The sequence below is a fragment of the Monopterus albus genome, unplaced genomic scaffold, assembly GCF_001952655.1.
Source record: "Monopterus albus unplaced genomic scaffold, M_albus_1.0 scaffold103.1, whole genome shotgun sequence".
Lineage (NCBI taxonomy): Eukaryota > Metazoa > Chordata > Actinopteri > Synbranchiformes > Synbranchidae > Monopterus > Monopterus albus.
This window is the reverse complement of record NW_018127983.1, coordinates 1,177,913-1,195,554: the sequence shown is the minus strand read 5'-3', so window position 1 is coordinate 1,195,554 and position 17,642 is coordinate 1,177,913.

Sequence of the window (17,642 nt, the reverse complement as noted above, 5' to 3'; positions counted from 1 at the left end):
AATCAGGCCTGTATGGTAGAGTGGCCAGACGGAAACCACTCCTCAGTAACAGGCACATGGCAGCCTGCCTGGCGTTTGCCAAAAGGCACCTGAAGGACTCTCAGACCATGAAAAACAAAACTCTCTAGTCTGATGAAACAAAGATTGAACTCTTTGACCTGAATGCCAAGCGTCATGTCTGGAGGAAACCAGGTACCGCTCACCACCTGGCCAATACCATCCCTACAGTGAAGCATGGTGGTGACAGCATCATGCTGGGGAGGCGACAGTGGTGCGGTGGGTAGAGCAGTTGTCTCCCAACCAGAAGGCTGAAGGTTTGAATCTCGGTGCCAGCAGTCCACTTGTCAAAGTGTCCTTGGGCAAGACACTGAAACCCCCCATTTCCCCCCATCGGTTGAGGTGGCGCCGCAGATGGCTGCCATCGGCTCTGGTCCGAAAACAAATTCCTTGTTTGTAACATACTTGGCCAATAAAGGTGATTATCCTTATTATGCTCTGGGGGTGTTTTTCAGTGACAGGAACTGGGAGACTAGTCAGGATTGAGGGAACGATGACTGCAGCAATGTACAGAGACATCCTTGATGAAAACCCATTCCAGAGCGCTCTGGACCTCAGAATGGGGTGACAGTTCATCTTTCAACAGGACAACGACCCTAAGCACACAGCCAAGATAACAAAGGAGTGGCTACAGGACAACTCTGTGAATATCCTTGAGTGGCCCAGCCAGAGCCCAGACTTGAACCAGATTGAACATCTGGAGAGATCTGAAAATGGCTGACGCTCCCCATCCAACCTGGTGGAGCTTGAGAAGTATTGCAAAGAAGAGCAATATTACTAATGTGTCTTCCTAATATAGTTGTGCCAGGCTTGTGGCATCATACTCAAAAAGACTTGAGGTGGTAATTGGTGATAAGGTGCTTCAAAAAGTACTGAAGAAAGGCTGTGAATACTTATGTAGATACATGTGATTTTAAATTTTTTTTTAATAAATTTGCAAAGATTTCAAACAAACATTTTTCACGTTGTCATTATTGGGTTTGTAGAATTAATGAACTGAATCCATTTTTGAAAAAGGCTGTAACCTAACAAAATGTGGAAAAAGGTAAGCGCTGTGAATACTTTCTCTATGCACTGTAACTGTAAAAGGGCTTTCAGATGGAATGTGGTGGGCACTGCACTGTGTAGTCGAAAACATTCATTTCTACGTGTTGCATGGCGCAAGAACATATCTGTGACGACACCTCGATGTGTCCAGTTGCAGAGAGCCTGACAGGTCACAAAGAAAATGGAGGAGAAGCTGATTTTGGCAGACCCACACCTTCTTCTTCTTTGCTGCAGATCCTCTTCATCAATACAACTAAAGCCAGAGCTTTTTGCTAACATGTAGATAGATACATCGTGTATCCAAATCCGCTGCTTGGAAAAACTACTTAACATCTGCTAACCACCTGGTGGAAATCCTTTTGGTCGCCTAGAAATTGGTGCCCATCATATGTGCCCTCATCCCCTGTGCTGCACCCATCCCCTGCGGTGAACGCAACACATACCACATCCTATCTGAAAGCCGCCTAATGGTTGTCTGACCCCCAGCTCTTCATCCTGCAGTGATTAGCTGTTAAGTTGAGCTGGTAGTTTAGCATTAGCATTAGCCTCTGGATAGGTAGCTAAAGACAACTTGGTAGGGTTTACAGTGTGTTTGTGATTCCTGCAACTTTTTATTAATGACAAATTCATTAAGTTTTATTTCAATTTTTTTTTCTGAAAGCTTAAACTACTTTATTTTCCAGTTATGCTTCCAGTCCAGACAAGTTGCTCAACAGTGCAAGTAGAAACAAGGAATTTTTCACTTTTCAAAGCTGGAGCCATTAAGGAGCACTAAATCAAGTTGTGAGTTGTCTCAGCAAAGGACTGTGTGATTTGGCATTATCTTTGCAATTACAAGGAAGGGAGTAGGATCTGCCTTAGATCTCTCTGTTTGTGCCCTTTACACACACACACACAAATGCAAAGCTAGAGAGTGAGGAAGACAAGCACTCCAGAGAAAGAAAATATACCTGAGGGATATCCTCTGTCTGTGATTTCACAGCTCTGCATTGCCTAAGTTCTAAATTAACTTAAATACCATAGTGATTTAAAAAAAAGAGGGTGGGGATATTGGGGTGTGGTTTGGGACGGGGGCATTTTGTGCTCATTTAAGTTCAGTTACGTCTGTTAATCATTGTTTTTGTTGTCTAAATTGTCATATCCTTCTGCTGCAGTTGTCACATTATATTAAATTAAGGGAAGTACCTTGTGAACATTGTGAACATAATGAACAACAGATTTCTGAAAGGGAAATTTCTATCCCCCAGTCAATGACCTATACATGTAATTATGAGACTAGTTCAAGCAGCTTCAAATATACCCCAAAGAATGTCCTGCACCATCACTCCACCACCTCAGAACTTTTTTCTAAATGTATTATTTTTTATGCATTACAGCTTGTTACAGCTTGCTGTTTCTTCATATGTCACAAAGATTCAGAATCTGTGACCTGAAACAGCCTGAAGACAGCGACTTCACAGGCACTTTCCTCAGGGACTAATGTGTTTTCTGAGCGGCGACCATCTTTTTCTCTGTTTAATGAGCTCAGTCATAAATAAATGCATGGCCTTAATTAGCCTGCGTGTGGCGGGGGCACTGGAATTAGTGTGGAGCTGTGGAGATGGAGGCTCCATGCCTGAGTTCTACGGGAGATGGTGATCCAGGCATGGGGAGGTGGCCTTTGAGCAGATGCTTTCCTTGCTCTCTGCTGGTTGAGGCTTCTACGACTTCCCTCCTTTCATCTAAATCTATTAAGCTGTTTCTCACTGAGCTCTTCTTGGCCGGTCGAGGGGCTTGTCAGACAGTGGGCTAAACCTGAGCCAAATAGTAATTTGTTTTTTGAGATGTTTGTCAGAACGATGACATTAAGTTAAAAGTACATGTTTTCTTTTAATGATTTTTTTTGTAACTGTGGGGATGAAATTAAAGTAAAATTATACTTATAATGTCTTTTGCAGATCTAATTATGAGGTTCAATTATGGTTACATGACAGTCAATTTTACAATTTGGAAAACCTAAATTACCATAGTAATTTCACAAACGTAACTTATAAAATGTTGCCACTTTATCTGACCGTTCAGTTCTCAGTGTATGTATCCAAAAAATACAATGAGAGGAAAAATATACTACCATTGTTGTCTATCCATCCATCCATTATCTATACTGCTTACCTGACGAGGGTCACGGGGCAGCTGGAGCCAATCCCAGCTGACACTGAGCGAGAGGCGGTGTCCACTACCAATGTCGTTTATGACACAAAATGATAACAATACACAAGCGTCTGATATCTCAATTTACTTCTCACCTTGAGTAAACTACTTACTGCATTCACTACTCAAATACATATTTTGTAGGGAATAATGATTTAGTGCACAAGGGAGTGGTCTATGACATCATGTTATAAAGTACTATGCTTAAGCATAGGAATTTATGGCGTGTTGTGTCATATCACTTAGACTGTAAATACGAGCCACAGAAGGGAGAAAAGACCTCCCAGATGTAATTCTGAGTCAGAGATATTCTGACAGTTGACCGTGATATCTCCAAATTTTCCAAAAAGTACCTGTAGAGCTAGAAGTAAAATCAGATAGAGTATTAACACAAATAGCTGATTCATTCAATTTAAAAATATGCAATGTTTCTTTGGATATAGTTTCACTTGTTAACCAACCTGTGCAATACATATGGATAATTTAGGGCTTTTTGTATGTTGTAGCTAAGGCTAGCAGTGGGGATAATGGGACCACCATTAGAATAATGCAGGGAGTCTACCAAGGTTAATGTCTGCCCACATTGTGCTAACACAACATAATCACTCATATAGTGAATGCTGTGTGTACAGCTATCATCACATGTTTACTTCTTAATAATAACCTGGTAAATAAATTATAACCACACACTTCAACAACACCTGAGGTGGATTCAAGCTAATAAAGGGAGGCACGGTTATAATCCACGCCTCAGCCTAGCATGTTAGCATCCCGGGTGGGAGATATATTGCTAAAGATGTGAAAATGCAAGCCATTTTAGTCTACTTTTCCTCAAGTATCAAATATCTACTTGACTATAATCCCAGACAGACTGCATATTGTATAAAGATGGACAACACGTCACCACTTCCTTCCACTATGCAAAAGTGCAGCCATAATATAGCGAATCTGGGGGCTGCATCTTGCTTTTGTGATGCAGCCAGAGGTGGAGCCACTGTATCAGGCTGATAATTAAAGCTGTAAATCATATAAATACAATAACCTTGTTAAAAAAAAACATCAGAAAAATAACCACTTGTACACAAAACAGAATCATAATATCTACCTAAAATGACAGAAAAAAACATTTGGGAAAATTTTGATTTGTATGCTACATTAGTTTGGCTCCCATCCACTAACAATGGTGGAGTGGGGTTTATGACCTGTACTGCAACTAGTCACCAGGGGGTGATCAGTTTGCGGTCATTTCCAGGGAGCTGTCACGTCATTAAATTTTTATATACAGTCTGATCCCATAAGCTAGCATGTTAGCTCCTGACAGGCAGTGGTGAGAAACGCTGACAATGCAAAGACAGTAACCATTTTAGTCACACTGGAGGACAAACTTAGCAATTTTTCCTCTTAAAGTGATGATTATCTACTTGAGAACGGGTATGAGACTAAACAGAATTAGTGCCATATACTCTGCTTATGATATTTGTCTTCTTGATTGACTTCAACCACAACTTTTTCTTTAAAGTATCAAGTGCGTGCTTGAGTAAAAACTGACTAATGACTCTCAGCATCTATAATTCCTAGCTTTCTGGCTGGCAGTGGGAAATGCTAATTTAATGTGAAAATGGCAGCCATTTCAGTCTACCTGAGGGACAAACTTAGCAGCGTTTTCCCCCGTAAAGTGACAATTACCTAATTGGGAAAAGTATGAGACTAATTAGGACTAATGTCATATACTCAGCTTATGACACTGATCTTCTTGATTGTCTTCAACCAAATGTCCAGAGGTGAGGAGAGTGTCTCTGGTGGGCAGCTGTAGTGAGAGACAGGACCATTTACAGCATGGAGGTGGTGACAGAAACTTTACTAAAGTCGGCAAATGCCTGTTGGAGATGTGGTGACTAATTCTGCTCTCATGTTGCATTCTAAGTTCCAGTGCAACTATGAGAAGGCTGGAGACTCCTCCCCTCCGGCACTAACCAAAACCACATACACACTGTGGCTCTGATGAAAGCAGAGAGGGGCCTATCATCTCTCCTGACCAGTGCATCCATTGTCCAGAACATTAGTGCTCCTGACCATGTAAACAGCTCTGGCATAGTAGGCTACACTTTGCCTTCTCACCATACATCGACATTTGTCCAAAACAATTTGTAGAGAGGGGTCCTGGATCAGGATTGTAAAAATACATTAGGAAGACACATTAGTAATATTGCTGGGCCATATGTGGCAGACCGCTGAGGTCACCTGACACTGAAGGTCACCTTTTTCAGTTCAAATTATTAAGTGCTTCCCTTCTAATCAGATGAGATGGCCCACATACTGCCATGCACATAGCAACCAGTTTATTTATAGGCTCCAAACTGAGATGACCAGTTGGTTTAATTTAATAGTGAGCAATAGGATTATACATGGAAACAAATTACCTAAGTGGGGGTACTCACTACCAAAATGTTTTAACAATGATGGAAACCATGGACATGATGTCTCCCAGTATTATTTCATTATTGGGTTTATCCTCTGCATCTGTCAGCTAGGCCAGGCTTCTGGATGGGCCCAGCTTGTGTCCAGACTGACGCACAGCTGCTAGCAGCTCACAGAGACCCTTGTCCCAGCCATCCCATACTCCAGGGTCATGAAGGGGAAGGGCAGCATCATGTCCCAACCAGCAACAACAGACTCAGGCCTATTACTCAATCACATTTTAACTGCATAGCTTGCTGTGGCCAAAAGACACACACCCGACATAAAGGTTTCACATGTTTGCTATGCTATGAGAACCAGCAATGACTTTAGCTGAAGATCAAGGTGTCTCTTATTATGGCTTCCACATACTCCTGGTGGCGAACAGAGCATCTATTCTGATGCTGAACCACTGAGTAAACATCGACATTATTTAATCGGATGGAGTATGCGGGGCCAACATCAGCATACAAGCAGAAAGCTTAAAGACGTTGTACTAAACCATTTCTCCTCTAAAAGACTTGTGCTGGTGACAAGTTTTTTTTTTTAAGTCAAGGAATGCAATTAGACTTCAGCCTTAATATCTCAGAGGCTGTCACATTCTCAAACTACTCTGCTATGCTTGCCAACTGCAATCAGAAATAACTCTGTCCCTTCAACTTAATGAAAAACAAGTACTTGGCTATAAACTTGTAGTCATCCTCTATCCAATCACATTGTCTTGAGTAATTAAAATGATTAGCTTAATTAGCTTAATTAACTAAATTTGACTACAGGACATGGCCATATGGTGAAGAAAAACAAAGATGGGAGCTAATTAAAGTTAAAATAATGCAGGTTTTAATTAACTCAACCCTTAGGCATCAACATTTTCAAATTTATCCAAGCTGATAATTAAAAAGTCCTCTTGCCCAAGCAACATTTCTTCTCTGAGCTAATTAAATCTGGAAATAAATTAGCAACATGACGCTCCAAATATTAATTCCTGCTAGAAGATGACTTCACTTTCTAATGAAATTAATTAGCTGCACTGGACCCTCAATCAGATGCCAGGCGCTGTCCGTGAGCATAGACCTCATGTAATCTAGCGCCAGGCTAAGGGCCCGGGGGCAGAAATTTACAATTGTAATGAACACTCTTTAACTGTGTGTCTCTCTTAATATACCAAATGAACATGTAGATCTATTTATGCCAAGGGCTTCCTCATTTATAAAGGAATGGTAAGACCAGCTAGTTAAAACTTTCTTTTTTTTTCTCAGAAAGAATGTGTAGTGTGAGAGAGCACATTACCACATAGCTGCCAAAAGCAATGCCAAGACCAGCTTCAGCAGCCTGTAAGGTTCCACAGGCTGTGCCTGTGTGTGTGCCAGCCTATTACAGAAGACCCTCATGAATTCACCCCCCTACACTCTCTTGGCAGCTTAAGGGGGGGTGACACTGTGAACGGGAGAAATGCAGTAAAATTTATCAGTCTGCATTTTCAAGTCTGTCCCCATTGCCTGTGCATATGATTTACTGTATATTCTGGAGCAGTGTTGTAAAACAAACTCCATTATCTACCATTATGAGTCTGTTTAAACAAACATCTGGTGTGTGAGACACTTAAGTCAGCAATGGCATTTCAAAATCTATTCATATATTGTATATTTTAGGAGACCTTAAGAATTAGCACAAAACAGTTTACTGTATCAGTGGAGAAGCAGGTTACAAGATATTCAAACAGATTTTAAGATTATGATTAAGAAGATAAGATCAAGATGAAATTTTAATGATCCCCAAGGGGAAAATGCATAAGATTAAAGTTCCAGTACGCAGGGCCATGATGAAAAGTCAGGTAAAATACTTTTTATGTGATAGTAAAATATACTGTATCACTAATGTATTACACTATACTACAACTATTGCAGTAAAATAAAATTTCAATCACCATGAATATACTGATCATTTAAGTGTACACAAATAAGTCACACAACATGCCATAATTCACACTGTGAGGCTGTGTAGACGCCTTATGTTTCTTATCATACAGGAGCAGGAAAATCATTCAAGACTCTGTTAAATACTAACTGACTGAACTGATGCTGTCATTAATTAGATACTGTACTACCTGTAATGAATGTGCACAGCAACCTGCAGCCCTGTGTCCACTTTCTTGTTAGCATGCTGCTTTATTTTCTATAATTAAGTCAGGACAAGTCTCATGCTCAATGACAGTAATCGATATTGTGCACTTTCTATTATTCAGAGCCTGCTAAACACATCAGCAGCCTGGCACAGAAACAAAGACGCAGACAGTACAGTACTGTAGGTGGCTCTCCAGAGGTTGTACTACGTCCTCCGTCAGATGCTTGTTACAGCCTATTGGGGAAGCGCAGCATGAAGAACAAACTTTCATTTTACTACAGTGACAGCAAAGCCCTGGCCTTTGTATCGAGAAAGTTCTTTCAAAAAAAAAAATCTGCAATGTCTTTAAAATTGAGATAATTGTGTTTACTGGGCACAAAGTGACTTTCAGTCTGTGCAGACAACAAACTATGAAAATCATAAAGCTGCTCTTTTGATTCACTTTTTCAATAATTAATGCTCTCCTCTGGCAATTCTGATCTGATATGTAAATAGTTTCTTATCCCATTATGCAGAGCATTGATGAATATGACAAAATTCCAAGAGATGACAGTCCAGCCAGCAAACATTACAATACACTAATGACCCAGGCCTTTAATGTCATCCCATCTGAGACTTTAGAGAATTTCAAATTAAAGGTACAGTTGGCTCACACGACAAAGTGGTCCTCATCTAAGTGGAATACCCACATCAGTCAGGATGCGGCTGTGATGCGCCCGAGCTGAGCTTAAAGCTGGTTATAGCTCACATCAAAGGAGCGTCATCATGCCCAACAGCTACTCTTGCCATTTGGATCCCACTGAATCCGATCCTTTAGTTACATTTTTCAAGCGATCTCTCCTCCAGCTTCCACGCTTAAATGCCATTAAAATAAAAAATATAGTGTTTTCTGCATCAGCCCTGGCCTTCGTTATTTCACAGACTCATCCTTGTTATCTTGATCGCAGTAAACAAGCAGCATATGCTCCTCTGAATTCTTAGCTCTAGTGCGGAGTTGTCTGACAAAGTGGTCAAGAATGTAGACACAATTAGTGCTACAAAGAAATGTCTAGATATCAACAAGGTGGTGCGATGACCTTTAAAACAAAGCATTCTAAACACTAGGATCATGGAAATGGCTGCTGCCGTAAGGGTCTAACTCATTTATTTCAGGTGTTTTTCATACGTTACGCTTTGAAGAATAATACATCTCAAAGCTCTAATCATGCTGCTCTGGGCTGTGATTCTTCCCTTAGATACAGGAAAATAAAGAATAAAGAAGCATCAGATTGTGTCGCACACATACACACACACACACACACATCGCTTTTAGACAGAAATGGAGCTCTGATGATGATTGTTTATTTGATGCAGAGAGAGCTACTGTCCTAATTATCCTTCTATCGATGATATAATACAAGAGATTTCAGTTTTCTCCTCATTTGAAGCAGATTTAGACAAGTTCAACATAGGATGGCTGTGATTAACCTTTAAAAGGTCATTTAAAAAAGCATTCAGGAACCATGTGAGGAAAGCTGGTTGAACGTTTCCAAATGATGTACTTGTAGAGGAAGACACCGCACCAGTCTTGTTCGGCGACCCCCAAAAAATACACTTTATGCTTTAATAACCACTGACAGCGTACAGAAGTCATTTCTAGACCTCCTGGCACATGTACCTGCAGAAAAAACAAGCCGTCTTCAAACAATAACATATCAAGATTCCTTTAAATGAATCTTAACATGTCTCCAACTGCACCTTTGTGACCTACCTCAGACATGAAAGGTTAATCCATGACAGGGTTAAAAACCTATCTGGCCTTTCTGCTCACATAACACCCCAATTACTTTAACAATCTCTCAGATGAATTGGGGGGATTGGGGGGGGGGGGTAAAAAAAATATAACAGATAAAAGTCTGTCTCAGAGTAAAAGATAAGTTCTTATCTTAATCTAATGACTCCACAGCTTTAATTTGTCAGACCTGCTTGCCTGGAAGGCAATGGGGGTGGGGGTGGGGGTGTTCTTGAACACAGTGTTAATAAGGGACATCTCTCAAGTCTCGGTGTGTGCAAGCAGAGGAGAAGGGATCATCAGCGGAACATTCAGTGGCAACAGCGAGATGTGCTTCATTCTGTGGATGGAGTTTTTTACTTCTGCTAACAGTTGCTAATTAACACCTTATCACCCTCCAAGTAGCTCCATACTGTGGAGCCGCCAAGCACAGAGTATTTATAACCCAACTCCAATGACTGAGGAGATAAACAGCTCAGTGTGGCCAGTGGCCAGATCAAATATTTTGCTGGTGTTACGAAACTATTTAGCTGCATTATTCTAGACAAAATATGGGATTTATAGAGAAAGCCCTGCATTTTAGATCAAATTCACATGAACTCACTACTCCAAAGGGCACTCTGTTTAATACATGTAAGTAACAACACCAGCAATTAAACTTAACTAATTATCATTAAAATCAGTTGATGAGTATTCATGCCTTCACAATATGGCTCAAAGATAATTTTTTTTTAGCTAACCACTCTCGTGTTAACGCTGTGCTAATGCCATGAGTGTATTCATTTATTGCATGGATGGATCCTTTTAGAATCAAACCGTTAAACCTGGCAGTGTTGGTGACATGCTTTGCTAACAGAGCTACATAGTACCAGACTGACATAAATGGCACGAGAGAAAAAAAACATGCCTCTTGAGCTGCAATTTCTTTGATGAGACAAAGAAACTAGAATGTGAGCATTGTGTGAGAGCAAATCTCAGTAGATTAATTTGAAGTGTTCACTGAATTGTGATTCCTTTTAATTAATGATAGAATTAACTGCTTTGTTAATGTGTTCCTGGAGGAAATGAGCTGCTGGCAAATTCTGCAGAGAACAAAAGGAGGACACATCTCTCCTGACATTTATACAAATCTAACTTTGCCAGTGTCATGGTGAAATTTGTCCTGAAGAAATGTTTTCCTGCGCTGTTAGTCCAAACCACAACTGTTTAGAATCAATAAAAAGCAGATCTGTTGAAACTGACTGAGAACCGGGGTTTCACTGTCACTCTGTTATGTTACATGCCCTGTTGACATTTCAGTCAATTGGGCTATTGTTGTTCTTGTTGCTAATAGAAAAAGGACAAAACTAGCAAGGTTTGCTGATCAGGTAAACAGGACATTAAACCGCTTGCTATGTTTGCATTCTGGATTAGACCACATACTGTAGATGGAAAAACTGTGGATCAACATAACAACATAACTCTGATTCTTGCTCCTCTAAATGCAACCACTTGCTTTAACATTACCATGAAAACAAATCCAAAGTTAGCTCTTAGCACTCAGCACGGTCTGTGTGGTGACCCGTGAGCAATCTCCTCTGTGGGTGTTTGCACACTGTCTGCAGCAATTAACGTGTTCATACTTGTGCAACACCATGTTTTTCTCTGTGTGACACTCTGTGCACTATGGACCAATCAAAGAAATACACAAGAAACCCACTGTAGAATAAGGATGCAGGAAAAGCCCTGTGTGAATTTTTTTAGTCAAAACATTTACAGTGCCTGTAGGTTACTACAGTGTGAATGGTACAATTGTGACAAGAATGGTACCGTTGTACAGAGTGTGTGATCTTCTACCTGATTCTTCACTCTTCATGTCTTTATGAACATTCTGGTAATCTAGGCAAATGACTGGATCCGAGTTCCCTTGAACAAGGACCCGATCATCAAAAGCCTGTGAAACACCAAGCTGATGGTTGGCTGTCGGACACTTTTGGGCCATTGTTGAGCATCTGTTGCCCTTGTCTTTGTGGAGTGTCCAGCACCACTGGCACTAGTTGGACCCTGCCAGCGACTTTTCAGCATGTTGAATTGGAGGAGGACCTCGTCGGCATGGAAAGCACTCTGGTTAGCTGTTCAGCTTAGCAAATCGATGCATGAGAAGAGAAAGGTTTAGGAAAGCCCCTTGAGCTTGTTGCTGGAACCATGATTTAACAATTTAGTATGGTTTTGCGTTATTTTTAACATTCTCAACTTTATTTCTTCTTCCACAATAAAAAGACCAGGGGCTGACAACACCAGCACCATTTGTAGCTTCTTAGCAGACACTCTTGAGTAGAGGTATTGAAAAACTCTCTGTGATGAGTGAGAGCTGCTTTGTTTACAGCTTGTAGGTCTTCATCTTTCCTTTTTTGAATGATGCCTACTATCACCTCCTGCTAGTATGGAGAGCTATTTCTCTCATGCAAGTGCAGAACTTACACCTTAGTTGGCCTTTGGCTGTAGTTTTTGCAGTATATCCAAGAGCCACATTTTGGGCCTGATGACAGCGATGTGAGGTGGTGTAACAGTCGGCCTTCATCGCCACTAGTTCTCTGATGCTGGCTTGGTGTGTCTCTGCTCATAAAGCAGCTGCATGATGTCACTGTGGCTGCAGATCGCAATGTTTCAGATTGAGAGGCACAAGGACACAGGTGCAAGAACCCCACAGCAGCCCTCTGTGAGGCAGTGAATGCACCGCTAAAGAAAAGTATCATGCATTTATCATGTCATGCATTTCACAGTTGAGCTATTTAGACTGTTTGGATTATGTAAGAATTAATTACAAGTTAGTTTTCATTTATGAAACTGTGATTTCTTAAAAAGGTGACAGTCTAATGGCTAAACTCTTGGCTCATATATAACTTGTATTTCTTTTTCCTTTTGACTTTATTATAGAAATGTAGTAGTCAAATTTGCTACATTTACTTTTGGCTAAAGACTGCATTTCTTTGCCAATACTAAATAAAAAAATAATAAAAAAGATTTGTAATGTAATCTTCTCCCTATTTACTTCAAACAGCCACAAGAATTTTGAAAAAAACAAACAAACAAACAACACATTACCATCCATTGTTTACACGTAGAAACGACACTTTTCCTTCACACACACACACACGCAATATTCTGTAGCAGAGGTAAGTAGGGTTTATCTCATACACAGACACTGCTAAGTTCCTCCCATCATTAAATCTAACTACTCACTGAAATGAAACACTTTTTGTGAAGAAACTAGCCTAAGCATAACTTTATTGCCAGGTATTATCAAAAATACAAGGAATTTGACTCTGGCCCAATGACCCCTGATGTCATAAAACATCGGAATAAATACAAGTTGAGAATGCACAAGTTAAAAGAGCAAAACCTAGACTAACTGTTCATGAGTGTAATGGCCCGGGGAATGAAACTGTCTCTATGTCTGGTTGTCTTGGCGCACAGTGACCTGTAGCGCTGTCCAGAGGGGAGGAGTTCAAAGAGTTTGTGACCAGGGTATGAGGGGTCAGCAGTGATCCTCTCCGCCCTCCTTTTGACCCGTGAGGTGTACAGGTCCTCCATGGAGGGCAGGCTGGGACCACTGATTTTCTCTGCAGTCCTGACTGTCTGCTGGAGTCTGTTCCTGTCTTGTTTGGTTGCCAAGCCAAACCAGACAGAGATGGAGGTGCAGAGAACAGACAGAACAACAACAAAAAGACACGGGAGCACACAGCTGAGGCAGCCCTGGTCAACGCCATCTTCATTACCTACATTACCACATGGGGAGGTCACTGAAATGAATAATCAGCTTTGGTAAAAGCACTTGACACCAAGCAAATTATGATATTTTGTTTGATTCATTTATAAAAAGCCTCCACAAATGTAAAGAAAGTTATGACAGAACAGCCAGAGTCTTATTACTGCATCAGTGTAACACTCTGACGACATCAGTGCACTATGTGCTCTCTGACAACAGCATGAATGTATGTTTGGAGTGGAGTCCATGCTTCAGAACATTTTCTTTTAGACAGTGTACTTTGTGATGATTTTGTGTTCGGGTGAGACATGGAGACAGAAAATCACTGAGATTTCAGGAACAGTGATATTGGAAGTGGAACTGAGTGAGTATTACAAGCTACATTGCTGCAGTGGCTTTTAACACATACTAAATTACTCTGCGTCCACGCCCATACTCAATATAAATCCATCAAAGGAGAGACTGGAGGAAAACAGCGCTATATCTTTTCATCCAGTCATTCTGGGCATTTAATGAATGCGTCTCTCAGGCATGCATCCTTTAGTAAGAGCAGTTTTAGAAAGGTGTAAGAGCAGCATGTTCCTCAGTCCTGTGCTACTGGGTGTAAAATGAAAGCATATTGTGCTCTTTGGAAAGGACAGGTGACCCATATACTAGCTCCAAATTAAACAGGAGCTGAACCCATTTGAGCTTTGGCATTGGAAAACCATTCCAGGTTCCACCTTTTGGGCCATGATTTCAAGATGGTTCACCTATCACCTATACATTCTGTCTTCACTACATTGTGTTCTTGTTGTCATTCATTATGCTTCCTTCATTGGCTGTTTTAAAGTGCCTTAAATTTTGTGTCACCTACGTATCTACTTTATATTTCATTTATACTGTGTGGCATTCGTTCGGACAGCAAAGTAAGAATTTCATTGTAGAGGGAAACACGTTTCCTCCCTGTGCATATGACAATAAACACTTGACCTGACTTGACTTGACCTATCAAGCCTGGAGGAGCATATGTTCAGGCAAATGTCACCTTGTGTGTGTACCCCCACCAACCCCCAGAAACAACAGCTGCATATTCTATTCAAGATCAGGGCAACCGGGCATCCATACGAGCATAATATCAGCGAGCAGCCGATTCCCCGCACAGGCCTGTCCAGCATGATGTACGTAGAGGACCAGTATCTTTCCCACCAGAGCTCAGATTATTTTGATATTTTTATTAACATGTCCTCAATCATAAATCACCCTGAGGAAGTAAGGCTGATCCCTCTTCTCTGCACATCATCAGATTACAGGTAGAAGACAAACTTATCGGACACCTTGCTACGCATCTTGTGTTTAAGCTACAACATTTCTTCCTATGTTCATGCATAAAGACTTAAATGCAAACTTTAGAATGAAGTTGAATACAATATACATAATATTATGTAAATGGGCTCTTTTATATAGTGTCTGGGATTCAAAAGCAGCCTTCTACCTTTCATCAGTTTTTATCAAAGCCAGAGATAAACCAGTGGCACAGGCACTTCTTGAAGTGTCAGGAGTTGATGTCATATCTTTAAATAACCTCGGAGGACATCACTTTGTGTTTTTGTGCATCTCATGATGCTATCCTCTCAAAAGAGACATATTAATGCATTTACGCACAATACCATGCCCATTTGCATCACAAAAACACTTTTTTGACTGCTCACCAAACCAACTGCTCAGTGCCCCTGACTCAGGCCAAGCAGCAGTCGAGCCATTCTACAGCCACACACATTTTCATGTCATACTAACTTGCCAGTGCACGCAAAACTGTCAGACTCTCTTAAGGCCTCTGGATGCTATGTGTAATTCCTTTAACACAAGGCCATGCAGATATCCTTATCACTGTTGTAATGGCGTGCTCATGCCACCCTGCATCCTGCGAGCTTGCACAAGGCAGCTGGTAATTCACTTAATTTATTCAACTCAACCCACGGTGAATCAGACCGCGCCGCGGTTTGGTTGCGTTGCTGGCCAGAATACATGGCCGGACACTCAGCAGCCTTCGTTCTTCAGAGGTGATCTCAGGGCCATTTATGATTCTATCACAGGCCAGAAAAACATCATTCATGACTTCCTTTTTGCAGTCAGGGACAAATGTAGGAACAGATGGAGCAATGAAAAGTATTGCTCAGAATTGTGCTGGTTTGTGAAAAGGTATAGAATTTATACCTAATCACAATCAAATCTGCTTTTTGTTTTTTGACTTTTAACGGCGACCTCACTTGATGAAAGCATTTTTGCTGCCATCAAAACAGAGACTGCCTTTGTTTGTTTAATATGTAAACACCATCTGTATTTTGTTTAATCCTCCTCAACAGGTAGCCAACTCTAAAGCGGATCCCCTGTCACTCAGAGCCTAGGATATTTGGCACTCTGACACGCTGATTCAAATATGTGTGTTGGTGCTTCAAAGCAAATATCTTGTTCACATGTGGTCTGAAGCGCTGCGGGTGAGTCAAACTGGATCTCAGTCAGTGCAGAGAGGGAGCTTTATCTCTCCTGATGGATCTGGCCACTCATTATAAGGTGAACTCATTTAATGAGCTCTGATTTCACAAAGGCTTTGGCTTGAGTTCAATCTAATATGAGTGTAGGGCATTAATAAGTTTGAGTTTTTGAGCCTGGCAATTTAAGAAAAAAATTTGATTTGAGATTTCAATTTGATACTGCATGCTGTATATCTTCACTTAAAATTACTGTCATTGAACACATCAGTGTCATAATGTGGTTATACTGGGGCTCATATTACTGATTCAAATGAAATGATTTCATTGCTATACAACGTAGGCCTGTCAAAGTTAATGTAATAATAACAAGGTACCACAAATTCCTTTTAACACCACAAATTGTTTTTGACACGCGATTACGCACATTCTGTGATTATGACCCTCTGCCCTGTAGTTTGGGAAATCAGGAAGCGCGACGCAGCAGAACGTTGTGGATGGCGAATAAAAACAAACCTCCTTGAGCAGAAATGGATAAAGAAAAGGGTCTTTTGAATGGCAGGTTCAGCATCAAAGTCCTGCCAGTTCTCTCGACAAGACCACGTTGATGTGAACTGAGTTACCACCTGAGTACCTCAAGTCTCAAATACCACTTGCTGGCCAAGTACACAGCTGATGCAGAGAGCCTTTCTCCCCCTCGCCAAAGGCAGACCACGCTGGACAGTTTGCAGTGGAGATGCCTAGACAACTTTACAGGCAACAAACTTTCAACAGTGATAGCTTAATGGGTGGCTACAGCTTGCAGGCTGATTAACAATGTGGAGGACGAGGGTCTGGTTTGAAATAATTTGCATCACATTCAAAGACTGCTCTTATGAACTGCCTTTGAGAGCCACCACTGTAACCAAGATACACAACTTGTATGAATATGAGAAAGCTAAAGTGGAAGAGGCGTTGGGACAGACAAACATGGCTACACCCATCTGAGACTACTGGGCTTCTCTCAGTAATCACATTTACCTCAGGGTTCCTTTAAGGTACATTTAGAACCAGTATTGGACGAAGTATTCAGATCCTTTACATAAGTAAAACTAGCAATACAACAGCGCAAAAATACTCTGTTACAAGGAAAGGTCCTGCACTAAAAATGTTATTTCAAAGTACAAAAGTATTAGCATCAAAACATACTGAAATTACTAAAAGTAAAGTAAGTACTCATTATGTAAAGTTATAAATGTAGTGGAGTAAAAAGTACAATAAATGCCTCTAAAATGTGGTGAAGACAAAGTATGAAGTAACAGAAAATGAAAATACTGAAGTACAGATACCTCAAAATTGTACTTAAGTACAGTACTTGAGTAAATGTAATTAGTTACTTCCCACCACCGTTTAGAAGAATAAAGAAAAAAATGTGCGATTAATTTGCGATTAATCATGGGTTGACTAAGTTGACTAGTTCACATTAATAACACAGCACAGAAACACGAGCTGATGGTCTTTACTGTAAGCAGTCACAAGAATGTCACCAAAGGTCACTGTTATAATCATTATTTTATAGTTGATAAAGTGGTTGGCTATTTTCAATTTATTGGTTAGTTGCTTAGTCCATATTTGTGAAAATGCTCACATCTTCCCAGAGTGCAAGGTGGCCTCTTTAATTTGCTTAATAATAATAATAATAATAATAAACTTTATTTCTATAGCACTCAACAACTCGTAGGAGCACTGAGTAAGTAAAATCCTAAATCAAAAATAAGACTGCAAACATAACCCCCCC